The sequence below is a fragment of the Rattus norvegicus genome, chromosome 3 (assembly GCF_021556685.1).
Source record: "Rattus norvegicus strain SHRSP/BbbUtx chromosome 3, alternate assembly SHRSP_T2T, whole genome shotgun sequence".
Classification (NCBI taxonomy): domain Eukaryota; kingdom Metazoa; phylum Chordata; class Mammalia; order Rodentia; family Muridae; genus Rattus; species Rattus norvegicus.
The window spans coordinates 2,534,902-2,556,999 of NC_141536.1; the positions used below are offsets into that span (position 1 = coordinate 2,534,902).

General features: G+C 38.8%; 1 non-coding gene and 1 pseudogene across 1 annotated transcript; both read left to right on the forward strand.

Annotated features, from left to right (window-relative positions):
- LOC148006397 (polyubiquitin-B-like) overlaps window positions 1–22,098 on the forward strand; it is a 674,037-nt pseudogene that overhangs the window by 177,347 nt on the left and 474,592 nt on the right.
- Window positions 3,522–7,148, forward strand: LOC134486036 (uncharacterized). Its single transcript, XR_015684157.1, has 3 exons — window positions 3,522–3,777; window positions 3,941–4,001; window positions 5,145–7,148. It is a non-coding gene; the product is annotated as an uncharacterized LOC134486036 (transcript).

The window sequence follows — 22,098 nt, forward strand, 5'->3', positions numbered from 1 at the left end:
GAGCTGCTGCGGGCAGGGATCCGTGAGTTTGGGAATCCCGCTAAAAACCAGAAGTGTCCGGTCCTAGAGGGATTTTGCCTCTGTGCGGCCTGAGTTCACCAGGCAGATCGCTTGGAGCAGGAAGGTTTGTCTTACCTGTGGTCCTGAGGCTCAAGTTTGCTCTGCATTTTACTTTTTCCCTTCACCGCACCCCCAACTGATCCCTCCTCCTTCTGCTGCCATCAAACCCCAGTCTACTCACAGAAAGGATGCTATTTCCCCTTTAGAAGGAGATCCATGCTTCCCCCCTGTAGCCCTCTTCTTTACTTATCCTCTCTGAGTCTGTAGATTATACCTTGGTTATCATTTACCTAATAGGAAATACCCATTAATAAGTGAATGAATACCATATCTGTCATTCTGGGTGTGGGCTACCTCACTTGGGGTAATTCTTTTTTTTTAGTTTCATTCACTTACCTTCAAATTCATGATGCCATTTTTTAAAACAGCTGGGTGATATATACTCCACTGTGTAAATGTACCAATACCATACAGTTTTTATGACTATTGCTCTGTAATACTGCTTGAAGTCAGGGATTGTGATTTCCCCAGAAGTTCTTTATTGTTGAGAATAGTTTTCACTATGCTGGGTTTTTTGCTTTTTCAAATGAATCTGCAAATTGCTCTTTCTAACTCTATGAAGAATTGAGTTGGAATTTTGATGGGGATTGCATTGAATCTGTAGATCGCTTTTGGCAAAATGGCCATTTTTACTATATTAATCCTGCCAATCCATGAGTATGGGAGGTCTTTCCATTTTCTGAGATCTTCTTCAATTTCTTTCTTCAGAGACTAGAAGTTCTTGTCATACAGATCTTTTGCTTGCTTGGTTAAAGTCACACCAAGGTATTTTATATTATTTGTGACTATTGTGAAGGGTGTAATTTCCCTAATTTCTTTCTTAGCCTGTTTATCCTTTGAGTAGAGGAAGGCTACTGATTTGTTTGAGTTAATTTTATATCCAGCCACTTTGCTCAACTTGTTTATCAAGTTTAGGTGTTCTCTGGAGGAATTTTTGGGGTCACTTAAGTGTACTATGATCATCTGCAAATGGTGATATTTTTACTTCTTCCTTTCCCATTTGTATCCCTTGACCTCCTTTTGTTGTCTGATTGCTCTGCTTAGGACTTCGAGTACGATACTGAATAAGTAGGGAGAGAGTGGGCAGCCTTGTCTAATCTTTGATTTTAGCGGGATCACTTTAACTTTCTGTCCCTTTAGTTTAATGTTAGCTACTGGTTTGCTGTATATTGCTTTTACTATGTTTAGATATGGGCCTTGAATTCCTGATCTTTTGAAGACTTTTTTCATGGAGGGTTGTTGAATTTTGTCAAATGCTTTCTCAGCATCTAATGGAATGATCATCTGGTTCTTTTCTTTGAGTTTGTTTATATAGTGGATTACGTTGATGGATTTCCATATATTGAACCATCCTTGCATCCCTAGTATGAAGCCTACTCGCTCATGGTGAATGAACCTTTTGAGTGTTCTTGGATTCAGTTTGCCAGAATTTTATTGAGTATTTTTGCATCGATATTCTTGAGAGAAATTGGTCTGAAATTCTCTTTCTTTGTAGGGTCTTTGTGCGGTTTAGGTATAAGCGTAATTGTGGCTTCAAAGAATGAATTGGGTAGTGTTCCTTTTGTTTCTAATTTTTGGAATAGTTTGAAGAGTACTGGTATTAGGTCCTCTTTAAAGGTCTGGTAGAATTCTGCACTAAACCCATCTGATCCTTGACAGTTTTTGGTTGGGAATCTTTTAATGACTGATTAGATTTCTTTAAGAGTTATGGGGTGGTTTAGATGGTTTATCTGATCCTGATTTAACTTTGGTATCTGGTATCTGTCTAGAAAATTGTCCATTTCCTCCAGATTTTCCAGTTTTGTTGGGTATAGGCTTTGGTAGTAGGATCTGATATATTTTTTTTAATTTCCTCAGTTTCTGTTATTATGTCTCCCTTTTCATTTCTGATTTTGTTAATTTGGATATACCCTCTGTGACCTCTGGTTAGTGTGGCTATCTTGTTGGCTTTCTCTAGGAACCAACTCATGGTTTTGTTGATTCTTTGTACATTTCTTTTCATTTCTACTTGGTTGATTTCAGCCCTGAGTTTGATTATTTCCTGCTGTCTACTCCTCTTGGGTGTAATTGCATCGTTTTGTTCTAAAGTTTTCAGGTGTGCTGTGAAGCTGTTAGTGTATGCTCCCTCTAATTTTTTTTGTAGGCCCTCAGAGTTATGAGTTTTCCTCTTAGCATTGGTTTCATTATATTTCATAAGTTTGGGTATATTGTAGACTCTGTCTGTAATCACATAAGATGCAGTTGAAACAACTGTTGAAACAACTAAGGACTAAGCCTGGTGGTTTTATATTTTTAATTTTGTTGGTTTTGTTTCGTTTTTGTTTGTGAAGACAAAGTTTCTCTTTCTAGTCCTGGCTCTTCTGAAGTAGGTATGTAGAACACGTAGGCCTCAAACTTAAAGGTCCACCTGACTCTAGGTCCAGAATGCTGGGATTAATTGTGAATCAACATGCCTGATGGTTTGTGTGTTTGTTTCATGTTATTGGCTGATGGACCTGGAATGTAGGTTTTTGTACATGTCAACCATATGCTGTTGTGTTGATCTTCATCCATGTCGTGGATTTTGAAATTTGGCAGAGAGAATAGTCTACTTCTCAGGATGGCATAGATTCATGACTTAATACTGCCTAAGCTTTACTGCCTGAGCTTTCTGAGTCATTGAATTGCAGATGCATAACATTTTTCCTGCCTGTTGTGTTTGTCTTGATTTTTTGAAGGAATATGAATATTTTACCTGTGTGCATGAATATCCATATTATGTATGCCTGGTCCCCATAGTAGGCAGAAGATGGCTTCAGAATTCCTGAACTTGGAGAAATGGATAGTTGTGAAGACCCCTTGTAAGTATTGGCAACTGAGCCCAATTATTTGCAAGACCAGCAAGAGTTCTTTACTGCTGAGCCATCTCTCCTGTCCTGTGTTGCTTATTTAGGGTCAACATTTACATTGCCAATATTTCATCTGTCCGTTTGCATCTATTTAAAAACACCCTCCCCCCCTTTAGTATGATCTCATTACTGTTATAGTTTAAACTTGGCCACTTCAGGATTCTGGAAGATGAATACAGAACTGGAGTGAATGTGTAATTCTTTGTAGGAACCCCGGTAAAAACCTCTGAGTTCTTTCTCTCTTTTTTGATTGATTTTTACATGGGAAACAGAGTCTTAATATGTTCCTCTGTGTGTCCTGGATAGACCTAGCATCCAGCTCAGTGAAATAAGATGTGAGTTGTTCGTACAACTTCTCTGATGTGTGCTAGTACTACTTGGTTCTTTCTGTCTCTCTCTGTGTGTCTTTCTCTCTGTCTCTCTCTTTCTCTCTCATAATTAGCATTTCTCTTGAAAAGTTATATCCTATTCAAGGAACATTCAATTTCCTTCTAAGATGACTTGGTATTCCATTAGAACTTCTGGGTCAACAAATAAGTGGGGGAAGCACCAGAATCATGCAACTATATTGTCAATGAGGCATACATTTACAGTGATGTCAGTATCATGGTTTCTGATGTACACATGTATGGGATATTTTAGGATGTGGTGACTTATGATGATGTGAATGTGAACTTCACTCAAGAAGAGTGGGCTATGCTGGATCCTTTACAGAAGAGTCTCTACAAAGATGTGATGCTGGAGACCTATAAGAACCTCACTGCTATAGGTAAGATTGTGGATTTTCTTTCACTTTTTAAAATAAGGGGGAAACTGTTTTCTGCAATTTCAGTTAAGAATGAGGTGAATAAATCATGTTCACTAAAGATAGTAACTTAAATTTTGCCTAATATTCAATAATATATCATACATTTTCACGTACTATATTTTAGGCTGCAACTGGAAAGACCATAATATTGAAGAACATTTTCAAAGTTTCAGAAGACATGGAAGGTAATTGTCATGTGCAAGTTGGTATGGATCTGCCTCTAAAGAAATGTTACTGTGTCCTAGAAGTTTTAAAGATAAGCAACAGTGTAAAAAGAAAAGCACTTCTTTAAGTGTATAGTTTATTAAATTCTCACAAATCTATGTACCTCAGTGTCAGGTGTCTGATTTTTGTTTACAAGGCTTTCCTCTAAGAAAGAAGACAAGGAAACAATGCCTACAGATATTACCATTCAAATCAGAGCCACATTACAGCTACTCTGTAGAAATGCCAATCTATTTAGTCTCATGCCACTCACATATTGCAGTGTGTGTGTACATATATATGATATATATTATAGGTGATAAGTATATGTTTCTAATAAGCAAATATTTCATGGTAAAGCTGATTACTCATAAAGTAACATTTCTAAGTTTAAGTTAAAGAGGCAGTTTATGAGAATCAAGAATGTTTTTGGGGAAAAACATACCACATGCCTATGATCAACAAAAAGTCAAACTGTGTGAATTCAGTGTGGAAATCTTTTATTTGTTATTCTTCTTTTAATGCCACAATGGATACATGCCATGTGGGCATAGGGATATTGGAAGAAGCAATGTACTTCTCATGCTCTTTCTCTCCCAGAACAATTAAAATATATGTAGTATTCCCCATTTGAACAGACTTTCTCTGTGCGGTACAAGTATATAATTAGTTGGTTTTCCAACTTCATTGAGAATATATCCATAAACTCACACTGCAGAAAATCCCTGTGAGTACTAGAAATGTGGAAATTCTTTTCTGTTTGTCCTGGTTCACTTGCCAATGTAGTATGCAAGTGTATATTTCACAATATAGGAAAATTTATGCATGTACTCAGTGTGGTAAAGCTCTGAGTTCTTCCATTTCTCTTTAAATATGTAAAAAAAAATCATAAGGTAAAAGGATGCTACAAATGTGAGGCATGTAATAACACTCTTACCATTATAGGTATGGGAAACAACCCATAATAAAGGGGAAACCATGAATGTAAACAAAGTGATTAAAACTTTAAGATGTGATTCCTCTTTACAATTTGACCAAATTGTAAAATTAATTCCTATAGATAAAAAGATTCATTGGTGTAGTGATTGTGGTAAACCTTTTACATGTGCCAATTATCTTTGCAGGCATGAAAAAAGTCATACTGGAGTGAAACCCTCTGAATATTCTCACTGTGGTAAAGCCTTTGCATGTCACAGTTATCATCAAAGGCATGAAAGAATTCATACTGGAGAGAAACCCTCTGAAGATATTCAGTATAGTGAAGACTTTGTACATCACAGACATCTCCAAATACATAAAAGAACACATTCTAGAGAGAAACCCTACAAATATGACCAATGTGATAAAGCCTATTCAAAACATAGTCATCTCGGAGGACATAAAAGAACACACACTGGAGAGAAACCTTATGAATGTAAGCCATGTGATAAAGCCTTTGCATACCATTCTCAACTTCAAAATTGTGAAATAATTCATACTGGAGAGAAACTGTACAACTGTAATGGATGTGATAAAGCCTATTCACAACACAGTCATCTCCAAATACATAAAAGCACACATCCTGGAGAGAAACCCTATGCATGTAAGCAGTGTGGTAAAGCCTTTACATACCATTCTGAACTTCAACATTATGAAAGATTTCATACTGGAGAGAAACCCTACAAATGTAATCAATGTGGTAAAGCCTTTGTACAACAGTGTAATCTTCGAATACACAAAATAATACATACTGGAGAGAAACCCTACAAATGCAATAAGTGTGATAAAGTCTATTCATGACACAGTACTCTCCAAATACATAAAAGCACACATACTGGAGAGAAACCTTATGAATGTGATCAATGTGGTAAAGCCTTTGCACAACACAGTCATCTCCAAATGCATATAATAATACATACTGGAGAGAAACCTTACAAATGTAATCAATGTGGTAAAGCCCTAGCATCTCATAGTTATCTCCAAGTACATAAAAGAATGCATACTGGAGAGAAACCCTATGGATGTGATCAGTGTGGTGAACACACACTGGAGAGAAAGCCTATGGATGTGATCAGTGTGTTAAAGCCTTTGGATATCATTGTCATCTTCAAATACATAAAAGAACACACACTGGAGAGAAAGCCTATGAATGTAATCAGTGTGGTAAAGCCTTTGCATATTCTGGTCGTCTTCAAATAAATAAAAGAATACATACTGGAGAAAAGCCCTATGAATGTAATCATGATGGTAAAGCATTTGCACAACACAGTAATCTCCAAGTGCATAAAAGAACACATACTGGAGAGAAACCCTGTGAATGTAATCCATGTGGTAAAGCCTTTGCATATCACAGTTATCTCCAAGTACATAAAAGAATGCATACTGGAGAGAAACCCTATGGGTGTGATCAATGTGGTAAAGCCTTTGGATATCATGGTCATTTTCAAATACGTCAAAGAACACATACAGGAGAGAAATCCTGTGGATGTAGTCAGTGTGGTAAAGCATTTGCATGTCAGAACGATCTTAAAAGACATGAAAGAATTCATACTGGAGAGAAACCCTACAAATGTAATGAATGTGGTAAAGCCTTTGCGTGTAACACTAGTCTCCGAATACACAAAGCAACCCATACTGGAGTGAAACCTTACGAATATAAGCAATGTTGTAAATCCTTCGGCTCTCACGGTCAACTTCAAAAACATGAAAGAATTCATACTGGAGTGAAACCTTACAAATGTGGTCAATGTGGTAAAGCCTTTTCACAATCAAGCCACCTCTAACTACACAAAAGAACACATACTAAAGAGTAGCCCTGTGAATGTAACCAATGTGGTAATAAAGCCTTTACTGTGATCATCAAAGGTGTGGTGGTTTAAATATACTTGGCCCATAGCAAGTATGGCCTTTCTGGAATAGATGTGGCCTTTGAGGAAGTATGTCACTGGGGGGGGGGGCGCTTTGAGATCCTATGCTTAAGCTCTACCCAGGGCAGAAGAGTCTTCTAGCTGCCTTCTGATCAAGATGGAGAACTCTCCTCCAGCACCATGTCTGCTTGGACACTGTCATTCTTCCCACCTTGATAATAGACTGAACCTCTGAATCTGTATACCATCCTCAATTAAATGTCCTTTCTAAGAGTTGCCTTAGTCATGGTGTCTTTTCACAGCATTAAAACCCAAATTAAGACAAACAGCATGAAAGATACCACACTAGAGAGAAACTATGAATGTATTGAATATGGTGAAGCCTTTGCACATTTCTATAGTTCTCACTATAACAAAAGTATTCGTACTTCCATTCACTGAATCCCTGTGAATGGAAGCAATGTACAGCCTTTGCCCTTCACAGTTATCTGTGAATACAGGAAATAACACACACTAGAAAAAAGTCTTAGAAATGGGCTCAGTGTGGTAAAGTCTTTGTGTTTTGAAATCTGCATAAATACTTAACATTTCAAAAACATGGTATAAGTAAATGCCAGGAGTTTATTGGAAACAAGCTGAGTTAGAAGGTTAGGGATTATTATTAGGGTGGTTGGGTGTGCAGTTAGTATTAGAAAGTTAGGGGTTAGGGTTAGAGATTAGGTTAGGGTTAGGGGATTTAGGACTGGGGGGGATTATGTTAGCATGGTGGGGATAGGGTTAGGTTGTGGGGATAGGGTTAGGGAGATAGAAAAAAGAAAAAGATGGGAATTTGAGGGAGGAAATGGGGGGAGGTTGATTGGGGGAAAGGGAGGGATGAAAATGATATATAGTATTCACAAAATTCTCAAAAATTATCAAGTTAAAAATCATTTATCTCAATGAATTGGAAAACTCTAAAATAAAGTAAATAGACTTCTGAATGTATATGACTTACCAAAAGTAAATCATGAAGATATAAAAAAAAATTGAACAGCTTTGTAAAAAGCAGTGAGTGAAGTAGTGATCAAATATCTACCAAATAAAAAAAATTGCCAGACCTTCAATGAAATACTAACACAAATGCTTCTCAAACAATTCTATTAAATAGCAAAGGAAGGGCACATTACCAAACTATGAAGCTAGGATTATCCTGATACTAAAACCAGAAACAAACAAACAAACAACAAAAAAAAAACCCCACCAATCTCCAATATAAATGTATACAAAATTTCTTTAAAGATAACTGCAAACTCTTCAATAATATATCCAAAAATAACCATGATCAAGTTGGTTTATTCCAGAGATTAGTGCTGGCTCAATATGTCAATACATTTTATAAATTTCACAAATCTCTTTTTTTGATAGAATAGAAATCATAACATTTTGATAGACATGTAAGGCTTTTGACAAAGCCAACATCAATCATGCCAAGAAACTCAGAATATAAGAAACACATCTCACCATAATATATATGGCAAGCAGTAGTAGCCTTATCAACCAATAAAATTTTATTGAGAGATCTGGGAAATAATCCCATTCATTACAATTTAAAAATCCAAGCCCCCACCCCAAATCTCTTGAACTAAACCTGACCAAGGAAGTGAAAGACCTCTGTAATGAAAACATTAGATACTGAATAAAGAAATTAAAAAGGACACTAGAAGAGGGAAAGACTTTGCATGCTCATGGGATGGCCATACTTCCAAAATCTATCTACAGAATCAATGCAACACCAAGTGAAATTGTGGGGGAATATTGTCAAAATACATTACTGTCAACATCTAGTGCATTGGGGGGCCTGGGTACAGTCGCAAACATCCAGGACACAGGGATCCAAACCAACGTCAGAAGCAACTACACACAGTTGCAAGCTTTATTAATCCTTATATAGATATGAATGTGCATTACTTCAATTTCCATTTTGGTAAGATACCGTAAGATCATTGTTCCCATGATACCAGGAACAACTAAGGCAAGACTAAACAAAGAAATAAGACTAAACAAAGGCTTCTCAAAAATTCACATAACAAATCACCCCTCTTCTTATTATCAAAATATACTCACCATTACAAAGAGAACATGAGAACCACTTCCACAGAAACAGGACACAACAAAACATAGTTTAAAGCCAAGTGAGAAAAACATTTTCTTCTCAAGGGCGACATTCCAGCCCCTACTTCCACCTGTCACCAGTCCTTACTTGACCCTGCCTGGGAGCTGCATCTCTATGTCTCAACACATTACATAATGCATGATAACACTAATAAATCCCAATATTCTGTATAATAAGTATTAAGACATTTTTGAAAATTTTACTATAGATCCAAGCTGGCTTTAGAAACACACACAATCATACACACAAATGTGACAAAACTGCAAAACACCAGTCAGGCATATGATGTTCTATCAGTAAGCCCAGCTCTGCTTAGGTGGAGCCCTGGGATTAATTGATAAGACAGCTTAGCCTAAATTATTGATCTCAAGTGACAGGCCCAGCTTCAAAAACAAGGTAGATATTACCTGAGGTCAACATTTGGTCAAGAGATGTATGCAAACACACTATATACAAATGGAACATAATTCAGACTAAAAACTGTGGCACATGCCAGAACATAGATGCCCCAGGGAATTTACACAAAAAGAAATAACCCAGTTGCCAAGAGACAAATATTATATGATATTTGTACAAGGAGCCTAAAGATAACAAATTGGAAGCAATGGAAAACAGTGTGGTGGTTGCCAAGGGCAATGAGAGGGAGAAGTGAAGAGCTGGTATTTATGACATATAGATTTTCAGTTTGAAATGGTAAAAGAATTGTGGTGATGGATGGGAATCATAATCCCACAATACTGTAAATGTACCTAATGCCACTCAACTGTCAACTTAGATAAAAATGACAGTTTTTGTATTATGTATATTTTACAAGAATGATAAATAAAAGGTCTTCCCTCACCATAAAGTGAGGTCTTTTTTTTTTAAGATTTAGTTATTTATTTTATGTATATGAATACACTGTAGCTGTGTTCAGACACACCAGAAGAGGGCATCAGATCCCATTACAGATGGTTGTGAGCCACCATGTGGTTGCTGGGAATTGAATTCAGGATCTCTGGAAGAGCAGCCAGTGCTCCTCACCACTGAGCCATCTCTCCAGCCCAAACGAGGTCTTTCTGAGGTATCTGTTGAAATCTCAAAGAAAACTCCTTTGAGTGACTTAGTGTAATGGAGGCAGCTGTTGGCTGTGAGGTGCTGAGAAGAAGGCAGAATCATAGAGAAGCCTGAGTGCTCTGCACAGCACTAACTCCCAGGCAGTACTTAGTTTACTTTCCTTTATAAAACTTTACAGAATGAAATTTTATGCCTATCTGTTTGGGTTGATTAATCACACATACTTTCACAAGAAGTCAGCATTAGATGCTTCCTTTGTCCTCAAATGTCTTTTCTTTCTTTTTTAAGGTTTGTCACTAAGGCAAGTGTGTGTGAAACCCTTGGCTGCACTGGTGGTGGCCTGCAACATGCAATGATTTCTTTATTCACTAAATGTCTGTGCCATCTTTGGCTGTGGAGAGATGTTCAAATTCATAAGAAAATATAGTCAGTGCTTCTTTAGAGATTTCCACTAACATTTCATGTAACAAACATCAGTTTATTACTCCCAGGATGGCGAGCCGCCTCAAGACAGGATAAGCAGTGAACAACACAACACTTAGCATTCGATATTGAGCAACTCAGATTCCAGCTCTGAGTCCCAGACCACTGGAGCGCTAGACAGCGTCCTAGAACCTTCATCTGCAAAACTGACTAAATAGCACATACCTTTCAGGATTACTACAAAATTAAGGGTGAAACATGTAAAACTGTGCAGGCCCTGTCTCTTAATGGATACTAAATAAGCAAATATTAGTCACTATTTCTATCCCTGGTGTTAGTGTCATTAGAGAGCCTGTGCAGGATAGGGGACAACAGTAAGTGTTCACTGGTAAACTTTTTCCCCCCACAACATAAGGAATAATGAGAGATTGAGACTAAGACAACTCTAGCAATTAGCATTTTGGGTTGATTTCAATGATACCCTTTTATTTGGTCTTTTTAACTCTGAACTTTGCTAATATTAAACCCATCTTTTTATCTGTTTTTAAAAACAAATTCATGTAAAATATAATACTAAAGCAATCTGACAACTGCTTTTTCTTTTTTTAATTATTTATTTATTTTTAGTATGTGTGTGGGAGTGTGGAGGCCCCTCAGAAACTAGAAGTGTCTGGTCCCCTGGAGCTGGAGTTAGAAGCAGCTGTGAACCTTCCAATGTGGGTGCTGGGACTCAGGTCTCGATCCTCTACAATGGCAGTCTGTACTCTTAACCACTGAGCCATCTCTTCAGCACCATAACTGCTTCTCTTAGTAAAGAAAGGAATACCTGTTTTAAAGTTTTATCACATTACATGGTAAGGACTATCACAAACAATAGATGCTGTTAAAAAAGAAATACAGGTTGTGATTTAGCAATTAAGAGCTAGAAGACATGCACAGTGCAACAGGTGTCCCTTTCGTTTTGCCTCTGTCAGATTTGCATCAGATGTAATAATGGAGCCATCACTCAGGTGGGAGGTTCTCAAAGACTGGACACAATATTGCCCACCAAGTTTGCAGAGCAAATGCATGTTGTCCCGAATTATTGTATATTCTTCAAGCCTGTGACCTTCCCTAAATGATTTTTACTGTTTGTTGTAATTTGTTTTCTATGCTGTGGTAAACACAAAGATCAACACCAACTCGAGGGTTTTATTTATTCTGTTTCACAACTTATAGTTTATCAAGAAGGGAAATCAGGGCAGTAACTCTGGCAAGCAGGAACCTGGAAGCAGGAATTATAGCAGAGACCACCAAGGAATGCTGCTCCCGATGATTGGCTCAGCTTGTTTTTTCAGATGACCCAGGACCCAGGGGTCACATTGCCCACAATTCATTGGGCTTTCTCACATCCACAATTAATCAAGAAAATGCCCAATATATTTGCACACAGGCCAGTCTGATGGAGGTCTTTTCTCAATTAAGAAGTCCTCTTTGAAGATGAGCCTCACTTGTGTAAGGTTGACAATAAAAACAAAACAAAACAAAGAAGCTCACAACAACAAGAGAGAAACCCAGCATGTTGTTTTCTGATGTTTCCTGTATTTCACTTCCCCTAGAAACAGTGGGGCCCAAAAGCTTCTGAATCATATCGGGCTGTACTAAAGTACAATAATGCATTTAGATATTTTATCCCAGCAAAACTTCAGAGGACAGAGGGGAAATTCTATGCTGCATATCAGCTCAGTTACTTACCAGTGGCAAAACTTTTAGTGCAGTTTTTTTTCTTTTAAAATTCAGGGTTATGGTGTTTCTGAACATAAAGAACTGCACCAAGTCCATTATTACACACCAAATAGCTTTGAGAATAGGTTTGATAATGCTTTTTTTTTTAAGAACAACTTTTAAAGATTTCATGCATAGTAGTACACTGTTGTCTTCAGACACACCAGAAGAGAGTACTGGATCACATTAGAGATGATTGTGAGCCACCATGTGTGTGGGAACTGAACTGAGGACCTCTGAAGGAGAAGTCAGTGCTCCTAACCCCTGAGCCATTTCTCCAGCCTTTGATAATGTTTCTTAATGAATCCATCCTATAATTACAGGGTAAAACAATATTTGCTTTCAAAACTTAAACAGTTGTGAAGACATTCAATAACAACTAATATTTCATTCATGGTTTGTGAAGCTGCTTTTGCATGTCTAATGCTTAGTAAAGTTGTAGTGGATACATTTTTTATTGGATTTTTTATTTACATTTCAAATGTTATTTATTCCCTTTCCTGGTTTCCCAGAGATAAGCCCCCTATTCCATCCTCCTCCCCTTCTTCTGTAAGGGTGTTCGCCTTCCGCAACCAACCCCTCTTCCTGCCTCCCCACCCTGATGTTCCACTACCCTGGTTCAGCCTTGGCAGGACCAAGGGCTTCTCCTCCCATTAGTGCCCAAAAAGGCCATCCTCTGCTACATATGCAGCTTGAGCCATAGGTCTGTCCAAAGTGTTTTGTGTAGTGGTTTAGTCCCTGGGAGCTATGGTTGGTTGGTATTGTTGTTCTTAGGAGGTTGTAAACCCCTTTGACTCCTTCAGTTCTTTCTCTAGTTCTTCCAATGGGGACCCCATTCTCTCAGTTCAGTAGTTGGCTGCTAGCATTTGCCTCCGTATTTGTCATGCTCTGGCTGAGCCTCTTAGGAGACAGCTATATCAGGCTCCTGTCAGCATCCATCTTGTAGCTTCATCAATATTGTCTAATTTTGGTGGCTGTATATATATGGGCTGGATCCCCAGGTGTGGCGGGCTCAGAATGGCTGTTCCTTCAGTCTCTGCTCAAAACTTTGTCTCCATATCCCCACCTATGAGTATTTTTGTTCCCCCTTTTAAAGAGGACTGAAGCATTGGTCCTTCTTCTTGAGCTTCATGTGGTCTGCGGATTATATCTTGGATAATTCAGCTTTTGGGCTAATACCCATTTACCAGTGAGAGCACACCATGTGTGGTTGTGTGTGTGTGTGTGTGTGTGTGTGTGTGTGGTTACCTCACTCAGGATGATATTTTCTAGTTCCATCCATTTGCCTATGAATTTAATGATGTCATTGTTTTTGATAGCTGAGTAATAATCCATTGTGTAGATGTACCACATTTTCTGTATCCATTCCTCTGTTGAAGGGCATCTGGGTTCTTTCCAGCTTCTGGCTATTATAAATAAGGCTGCTATGAACATAGTGGAGCATGTGTCTTTGCTATTTGTTGGAGCATCTTTTGGGTATATGCCCAGGAGAGGTATAGCTGGGTCCTCAGGTATTACTATGTATAACTTTCTGAGGAACCTTCAGACTGATTTCCAGAGTGGTTGCACCAGTCTCCAGTCCCACCAACAATGGAGGAGTGTTCCTCTTTCTCCACATCCCCGCTAGCATCTGTTGTCATCTGAGTTTTTTTTATCTTAGCCATTCTAACTGGTGTGAGGTGGAATCTCAGGGTTGTTTTGATTTACAGTTCCCTGATGACTAAGGATGCTGAACATTTCTTTAGGTGCTTCTCAGACTTTCCATATTCCTCAGCTGAGAATTCTTTGTTTAGCTCTGTACCCCCTTATTTAATAGGGTTATTTGGCTCTCTGGAGTCTAACTTCTTGAGTTCTTTGTATATTTTGTCAAACATTAAGTGACCATAGGTGTGTGGGTTCTTTTTTGGATCTTCAATTCTATTGCATTGATCTACCTCTCTGTCTCTGTACCAATACCATACATTTTTTATCACTATTGCTCTGTAATACTGTTTGAATTCATGGATGGTGATTCCCCCAGAAGTTCTATTATTGTGGAGGATAGTTTTCGAGGGACCACAGGGTGATGTGATTTTGCACCTTTGGCAGATTTCCAAGTTACAAGTATGTAGCCTCATGGAGTACTCATGAGGGTGGCTCTGTCCTCAGAAAAGAGACATTCCTTCTATCCTGAGAACACAGCAAGAAGATTGATGTCGGGGAATGGACATCTGTGGACCTCAGCAAACACCTAACCTGGCATCCTGACTTAGTATTTCTGGTGTTTCTGTGCTGAAAATTTATGTGACTTTTTATAATGACAGACAATCTCTGTTAGGTTCCTGAAGAGGAAATATGCATCTGCCATGCACCATCTGCAAAGCATTCTATAATGATGTGTAGGTGGCAGTTTTATGAACACAAAGACCAAGGCCCACATGGTCCTGTAGAAGTCGGGCAATACCCTTTGTCCCCAGTTCCTTATTTCTAGCTCTACTCCTTCTATTAGCTGTCCTGCTAAAGTGGAAGATGATATTTCTCTGTAACTATATTTTTCTTACTACTATCTTCTGTCACCTATTTTTTATTTAAATTAAAAGAGCATTCTATCTTCAACTTTCTAATCAAACCGTATATTCTGAACCCAAAAAGAAAAATAAATTTAAGATAGCATGAGACAAATGCCTTTTTATTACAAAGAACACCTTCCCCAATAAGGAACTAATAGAACAGTCAAATTATGTGTTCCCTAGAATTACGTTTATGAGTCAGAAGCATTAAAGAAAAGCATTTTGCTTTGCAAAATATATTCTGTATTTTACAAGCACTAGTTACTGGTGCTTGTAAAATACAGCAGAGCCAGCCTCTAATAAGAAATATGTGAGGTCAAACACAAGCCAAATCACTTCTTTTATGTTCAAATCCCCAATCTTTATTTAGCTTTTATGTTCTTACCCTTTCTTTGGCATTGTTTACAATTAATTTCAAACATTAATTTTTAAGTGCTACCCCCACTTGAAAACAGTCCCCTTCCCTCCCATCTTTTTTCTTCCCTCTCTTGTCTCCTTTTTCTCTTTTCTGTTTTTTTTTTCTTTGAGACAAGTTCTCCGTATGTAGCTCAGGCTGGTCTCAAACTCTCCACTCTTCTACCTTAGCCTCCCAAGCTGTAGATATGTAGGCTTTCCATACCACATGAGTGTGTGGCAACCTTTTCATTCAAACAGATTCTCTTTTCTGTATCAGTGATTGCTTTTCCTTTATATAATAGGCTACACTTAACTTTCTTTCCTTCTCCGATTATTTTAAATTCTTAATTTAATTAATTACTTTATTTTTCTGATTTCCTTCTATTCCCAGAACCTCTCCTAGGAAAGACAGAACAAATCATGGTGCTCCCAAACTCAGAATGACTTACAGATAGAAATCCCAAGTGTTTGCTGTGCCGTTCAAGGCCCTTCAAGCCATCTGTAAGGAGCTTTTCTGTTCTCTGTTGATATTTTCCACCCACATGGGGCTGCCTCCTCTGTCTGCCCAGTGCCTACAAGGAGCCCACAGGAGCTGGCATTCTTCACTGGCTCATTCCTTCTTTCTTCTCTGGATTCTCTATCCTCTAAGCCCCAGGACATCCTGTGATGTCTCCCATTCTCTTGCATTCAGTAATTGCCAATCCACTGAGCTCTTCCCAACTCTCCTACCCAACACTCCTTTTTTGTTCAGTCCTCCTGCTGTATGTTGGCCTGAAGCTGTTTGCATTCTAATGTTAATTCTGCTCCCTGAGTGGGCTGCCCAAGGCCAGGAGTCCATCAAGTACCTAGGTGATCTCAGGTGAACCTTCTCCCCATTTTAACTGGACAATAAAGGCTAGAGTCTGTGATTGGGGAAAGGTGGGATTGTAGGTTCAATAGTGGGGGAAGAGAGGAGGAGAGGACAAGAGGGGAAGGAGAGAGGACAGCAGGAGGAGGAAGCAGGGTGGATCAGAAACGTGTGGCCAGGAGAAACCGCAAGTACGAAGGGTGTCTTATAGCTGGGGAATAAATTAGTATTGTGTTGTATCTGACCAATCTAGGCATATAGCTTATGATTCTAACAATTGTGTGTTTTTTATATTGGCTTATTGGGTTTGGAAATTCCAGTAACACCGTCCTTCTCAAATTCCAGATGTTCTTTCTTCTACCTTCCTCAAAGGATTGTTGGTTTTTCCTAAAGGGCAGTGCCCTCTTGGTGCTTTGTAAGTCATAGATGTTTAAAACATTTTTGCCAGATCTGGAAGGTCACCAAGCGTTATGGTTGAGAGAACTAGACCCCAACTCAGGCCACAGAGTCTTGTGGGAATGAGAAGTTGAACTTACCGAAATAGGCTGCCTTAATAAATCAGCCTGATTTCATTTTTTTCCTAAACAGAAGGGTTCACATATGGATTATTGAACTAGCCTATTAGTGTAGAATCTTAAAATATGGGAAAATCCAGAAAAAATCCAAATAAATCATGCTTCTCTATTCAAATAGAAATCATCGTGTCAGTTTAATATACCAGCTTAATACCATATATAGATCATTATACATACATACATATATATATATATATAGAGAGAGAGAGACAGAGACAGAGACAGAGACAGCTTTCATTTAAATACATTGAGAATGGACTCAAGCTGGTAATGAATCATAGCAGTAGAAATTTTGTCTATACCCATTACTTGATATGCAATACCTCATTTATAATACACACTGCTTACTAGAGGAACAATGGATAGAGGTGAAGAGATTATGAGGACAACAGATTGAGGTTGTGTAATCCTCAAAATCAACCTGTATGCCTCACCTGCCCAGGGACCAGTGAACTTCCTGGAAAGCTGGAAGTTGTAGTTTGTAGAAAATAACAAAGTCCCATGGGAAAATAGCTGTCCTATAGGTTTGTCCTTATAAACCCCTGCAACACATGGCTCGAGGCCATTCTCAGCTGGGAAATTCTAGGAAATGGTCCTCAGCAAAGTCTATCCCTTGGTCAATATTTAATATGTAAAGATTTCTTTAAATTTGGCTCAAAATGGTGGAGCTGGTTTTTCTGGCCAACTTCAGGATTAACCGTTGATGTAGAATAGTTCTCCTACCATCATTACAATTGTTAATTTGATTACCAAGAACACCTAGGGCCATAGGTAAGGAGTTCTGTTATCAGGTGAAATGATACAACAGGAGAATAACCCCAATTAAATGACTGTAAAGTATAACACATGCCCAGATCCCTAGGAGTCCTAAGAAAGGCCAAGGCCCAGCAGCAACTCCCTGATCTCCCCAATTTTATTATGAACCAGGACTCAGTCTTCTCACTGTGCTTGACTCTGGATGGGTTTTGTCCAGGGCTATGTACGAAGAGGACAGCATCCAAGGTTGGCAAGGGTAGCTTTAGACAAACTGTTTTCTGTTGTTAACTTTTTAATGCACCTAAGTGAATAAAACCGTCCTTACAGTATCTACTCTAGATATCCATCCCTTCCAGGCTCAATTGGCCAAACTTAGTCCAGGTTTTGACAAGGGATTGTCAAGTTTGGTGGGAACCAATCATCGTTAACCTGAGTCTCAGAGCACACCTGGGGCTTTGACAGGAAGAGAGTAGCCATCTAGACAATGAATGTAACTATATCAGGGTCATGGCATTTCAGCTGCCCCAAGAGCTTTGCTACAAAAGAACACATAAGGCAAATGGCCCTGAAGGCAACCCCCCAGTGCATTGTTTATTTTGAATAAAAATAACAAAGCCTTTTCTTGCTTGTGAATTACTATGTCAGGAAATTAACCATCCTCTCTCTGCATATAGCAGATTGCACTTTTAGTAATTCATTTTAATAGATGACACCAACTTCTTGAAATCCATTTCTGTTTCAAAAAATAAAAGATAAAAATAGATCGTAACTGACAGGAACCATGGTCATATTTTCAGTAATTGTGCTACAAGCATTTTACAGTAAGCAGATTTTTAATGTGGAAGACTGTATGAACTCTGTGGCTAAGTAGGGGTGAGATGACTTAATAGAGGGTGCTATGCACTCACATTTGAATAAACTCAAGGTCTGTCCCATAAAAATGCTTGGGTTGTCAAAATATGCCTGGGTGGTTAAACTATGCCATTATCCTGGATGTTGTGGCTCAGATGTGTATACAACTCTTTCTACATTGCTGGCTGCACGTACACAGAAGCTCTAAAGCTTTCCTAGGAGCTCTCATTTTGTGGACACCGCAGAAATATAGTACTCCCTACTGTTAGGCCATTTGACCTTTCAGGCAGGTGTCTTGGCAACTGTGTTTTCTGCTCCTGGCAGCCATGTTCCCTGCTCTTGTAAAAGTCACAGAGCTTCTCATTTTATCTTAGACACTTAAAACTCAGAATGTGCAGAATGATTACTGTTTTCCTCATCAAATCCAGAGAGGCCATACCCATTTGCTTCTATACCCAAATTCATCCTACATCACACACACACACACACACACACACACACACACACACACACACACACAAACACACACATACACATGATCTCACACAAACTCATGCACACTCACACATGTATACACCTTCTTGACTGTGTCAGACTGGTGTCCAGCCAGCTCTGGGATCTCTCTGTCTCCCTCACATTCCACAGTACTGAGGTTACAAACACATCGGCACCGTGCCTAGTTTTCAGGTGGGTTCTGGGTGTTTGAACTCAGGTCCTCATACTTGAATAAAAATCATTTCACCACTGAGCCATCTCTTCTATCCCTCTAATTTGGTGACCTTTGACAAAAGCTGGGCAGCTTAAAACAAAGGTTTTATAGACTGTTCTTCTACCAAAGGCTGTCAAGATTTTCTAGGCTTTTAATTCTTTAATTGGTAGAGAAAATGAACCTGATCAAATCTTCTAAGTGTCTCAGACCTTACACGGACAGCTACACCCAGGCTGGCAGGAGGAATGGTTTAAACAACTCATGGCTTGTTGCCATCTTGACTATGGTATAAAGAAGGAGGAGTCATAGCTTCACTGACTTAAGGGCAGCCACATGGCTGGCAGCCATCTCTGTCATGGGTTAGAAAAAACAAAAGCAACGGACCTCGCTTGGTGGCCCTGATAGCCAAACCTTCTCAAGTAATAGTGACCCACTTGGTATCTGGAAGGCATCACAGGGTTAGGGTTAGTGTTTTAGGGTTAGGGTTAGGGTTAGGGTTAGGGTTAGGGTTAGGGTTAGGGTTAGGGTTAGCTTGGTGTAGCTGTCCATGCAAGGTCTGAGACAAACCCAATTGGATAAATGTCTCAGCAGACACCTGGCAGAATATGGCAATCGAGGTTTAGACCCAAAAGTGTCCATTTTCTAGTCTTAGCTGGAACCTGAAGGCTCAGCTACACATAAACCTGGGGCTGTACAGTTGGGAATGAGGGTGGCCTGGGGTCAAACATCTAATCATCTTGCCTCTGACTCCTGAATGATGGGATGACAGCCATGAAAACCACCATGCACAGCTCAAAAATGGAGTCCCAAATTTACATTTGTAGGTTTCCACATTTTCTTCTGTTTTTTGTTCTAAGCTTTTTCTTTTGTTTGTTTGTTGTTTGTTGAGACAGGGTTTCTCTGTGTAATCCTGGCTATCCTGGAACTCTCTCTGTAGACCAGGCTTGCCTGGAATTCACAGAGATCCTCTTGCCTCTGCCTCCCAAGTGGTGGGATTAAAGGCGTGAGCCACCACCACCTGGAATCTTTTTGAGGCTTTATTCCACCTCCCTAGAAACTCTCACATTCCATGCATATACTTTTTGGATTGCTAGATATTCTTAGTAAGTATCCTTTTCCTCCCAAGAAACATCATTCTTCATAATTTTATCTTCTGAGCTATACTTGGTCCGACATTAGTATAGCGACTTCAGAATTCTATTGTTTAAGGTATGCACCATAAGCATTCTTGTAGACAGTAGAAAGTTTAATATTGCTTTTTAACCGGTTGAATACTTTCTGTCTTTTAATTGGTGTGTTTAAACAATTCACTATTAATGTATTTTTATGTGTTTAATATTAAAATCTGTGGCATTTCTAGTTATAAATTGGACATTTTTATTATTCACTTCATCATTATGGTTGAATTATTACTCATTCCTCGCTATTCTCTTTGAAAAGCATTTTGTTAACATTTAATGAATTTCCCTACATTAGACTTCAAGCCACCAAGAACCACTGCCTTAGTTAGAGTTTCATTGCTGTGAAGAGATCCACGACCAAGACAATTCTTACAAAGGTGAACATTTCATTGAAGCTGAATGTTCAGTCTATCATCATCTTAGCAGGAAGCACGGCAGCTGCAGGAAGACACGGTGATGGAGAAAGAGCTGAGAGTTCTTGATCTAAAGGCAGCCAGGAAGTAACGTCTTCCACCCTGGGTGGAGCTTAAGCATAAGACGTCACAGCCCAGCTCTACAGTACCACATGTCCTCCAAGACCAGGCCTACTCTATTCAGGGGCAGCTCTGCTCTGACTTCCCAGGAGACTCCAGGGTTTGTCTGTGCAGTAAAGGACCACATGATTCTAAAATTTCAGGTCTTCCTTGACCTGGAGGGCATGTTGTGTTCATATGAAAGAGCATCACAATTAATCTTAATACTTATAGTAATCCTGGTGTTTACAGTGTACACTTTTTTTTAAAAGATTTCTTTCTTTGTTTTATTTATATCAGTACATTGCAGCTGTCTTCAGACACACCAGAAGAGGACATCAGAGCCCATTACAGATGGTTGTGAGCCACCATGTGGTTGCTGGGAATTGAACCCACGTCCTCTGGAAGAGCAGTCAGTGCTCTTAACCCCTGAGCCATCTCTCCAGCACAACACTGTACACTTTTAATGAATCAGAATCTATCATCAAATTATATGTTCTATGAAGACCTTAGCATAATAAATTCTCAACTTTCCTTCCTAACTTTGTTCTTCATATATTTTTTGCACAATATAGATCCCGGTTTCTCTCTGGTATCATAGGTTTTTCTGCCTGAAAAAATTTTTCACGAAGTTGATCCACTGAAAGAATTGAGTACACAAATGACATGTACTCAACATTTGTTTGCCTGCACAAGTCTTTATTTTCTTTACTTTACTTTCTGTGTAGAAGTATGGATTAGTAGTTTCTTTCTTCATGTAGGCCATGTTAAAGATACCTTCAAGCTGCTACAAGTTCTGGTATGACAAAGACTATAATTTTTATTTTCACTTTCTGCATTAATGTTGCTATTATTTCTCTGGTTGCCTTCAAAATCTTTTCTTCTTAGTAATTCAAATATGGCACAAGTATGTGTTTATGTTTTTGACAGGCTTGTTGTTTTGAGTAGAGATGTAGCTGATGGATTTCTGATTTATGTTTTACTTTTTAATTTCCAGATCTATTTATCCTTTCAATATTTTATGAATTTTTAAGTTGTGTAGCTAGTATCAATCTTAATTTTTAAAATCTATCACCAATTACTTCTTTAAGTATTTCTCTTTTTTTTATATTAAAGGCAGGTTTATTGGGAAGATGCCTTCTGGTGGGCAAGTTCACTGGCCCCAAGGACCAAAGCCAGGGAAGTTGCCATGGGGAAAGGGGGTGGAGGCGTGGACACAGAGAGAGGAGAGCAGAAAAAGAGCTCTTCTTTTTTTTTTTCCAAACCTTTCTTCTGTTCCTTTATGGTCCTATTATGAATTGTATTTTAAAGCATCTTCATCTAACCCAAGGAGCTTACTGTGTACTTTCAGCACCTCTGGGATGGTAATGAGCCAGGGAAATCAGAAGAGACTACACTCTGCCCACATTACTGATTCCAGAGGAAAACACCCAATGCCATCTGGAACCCTGGTGCACTGA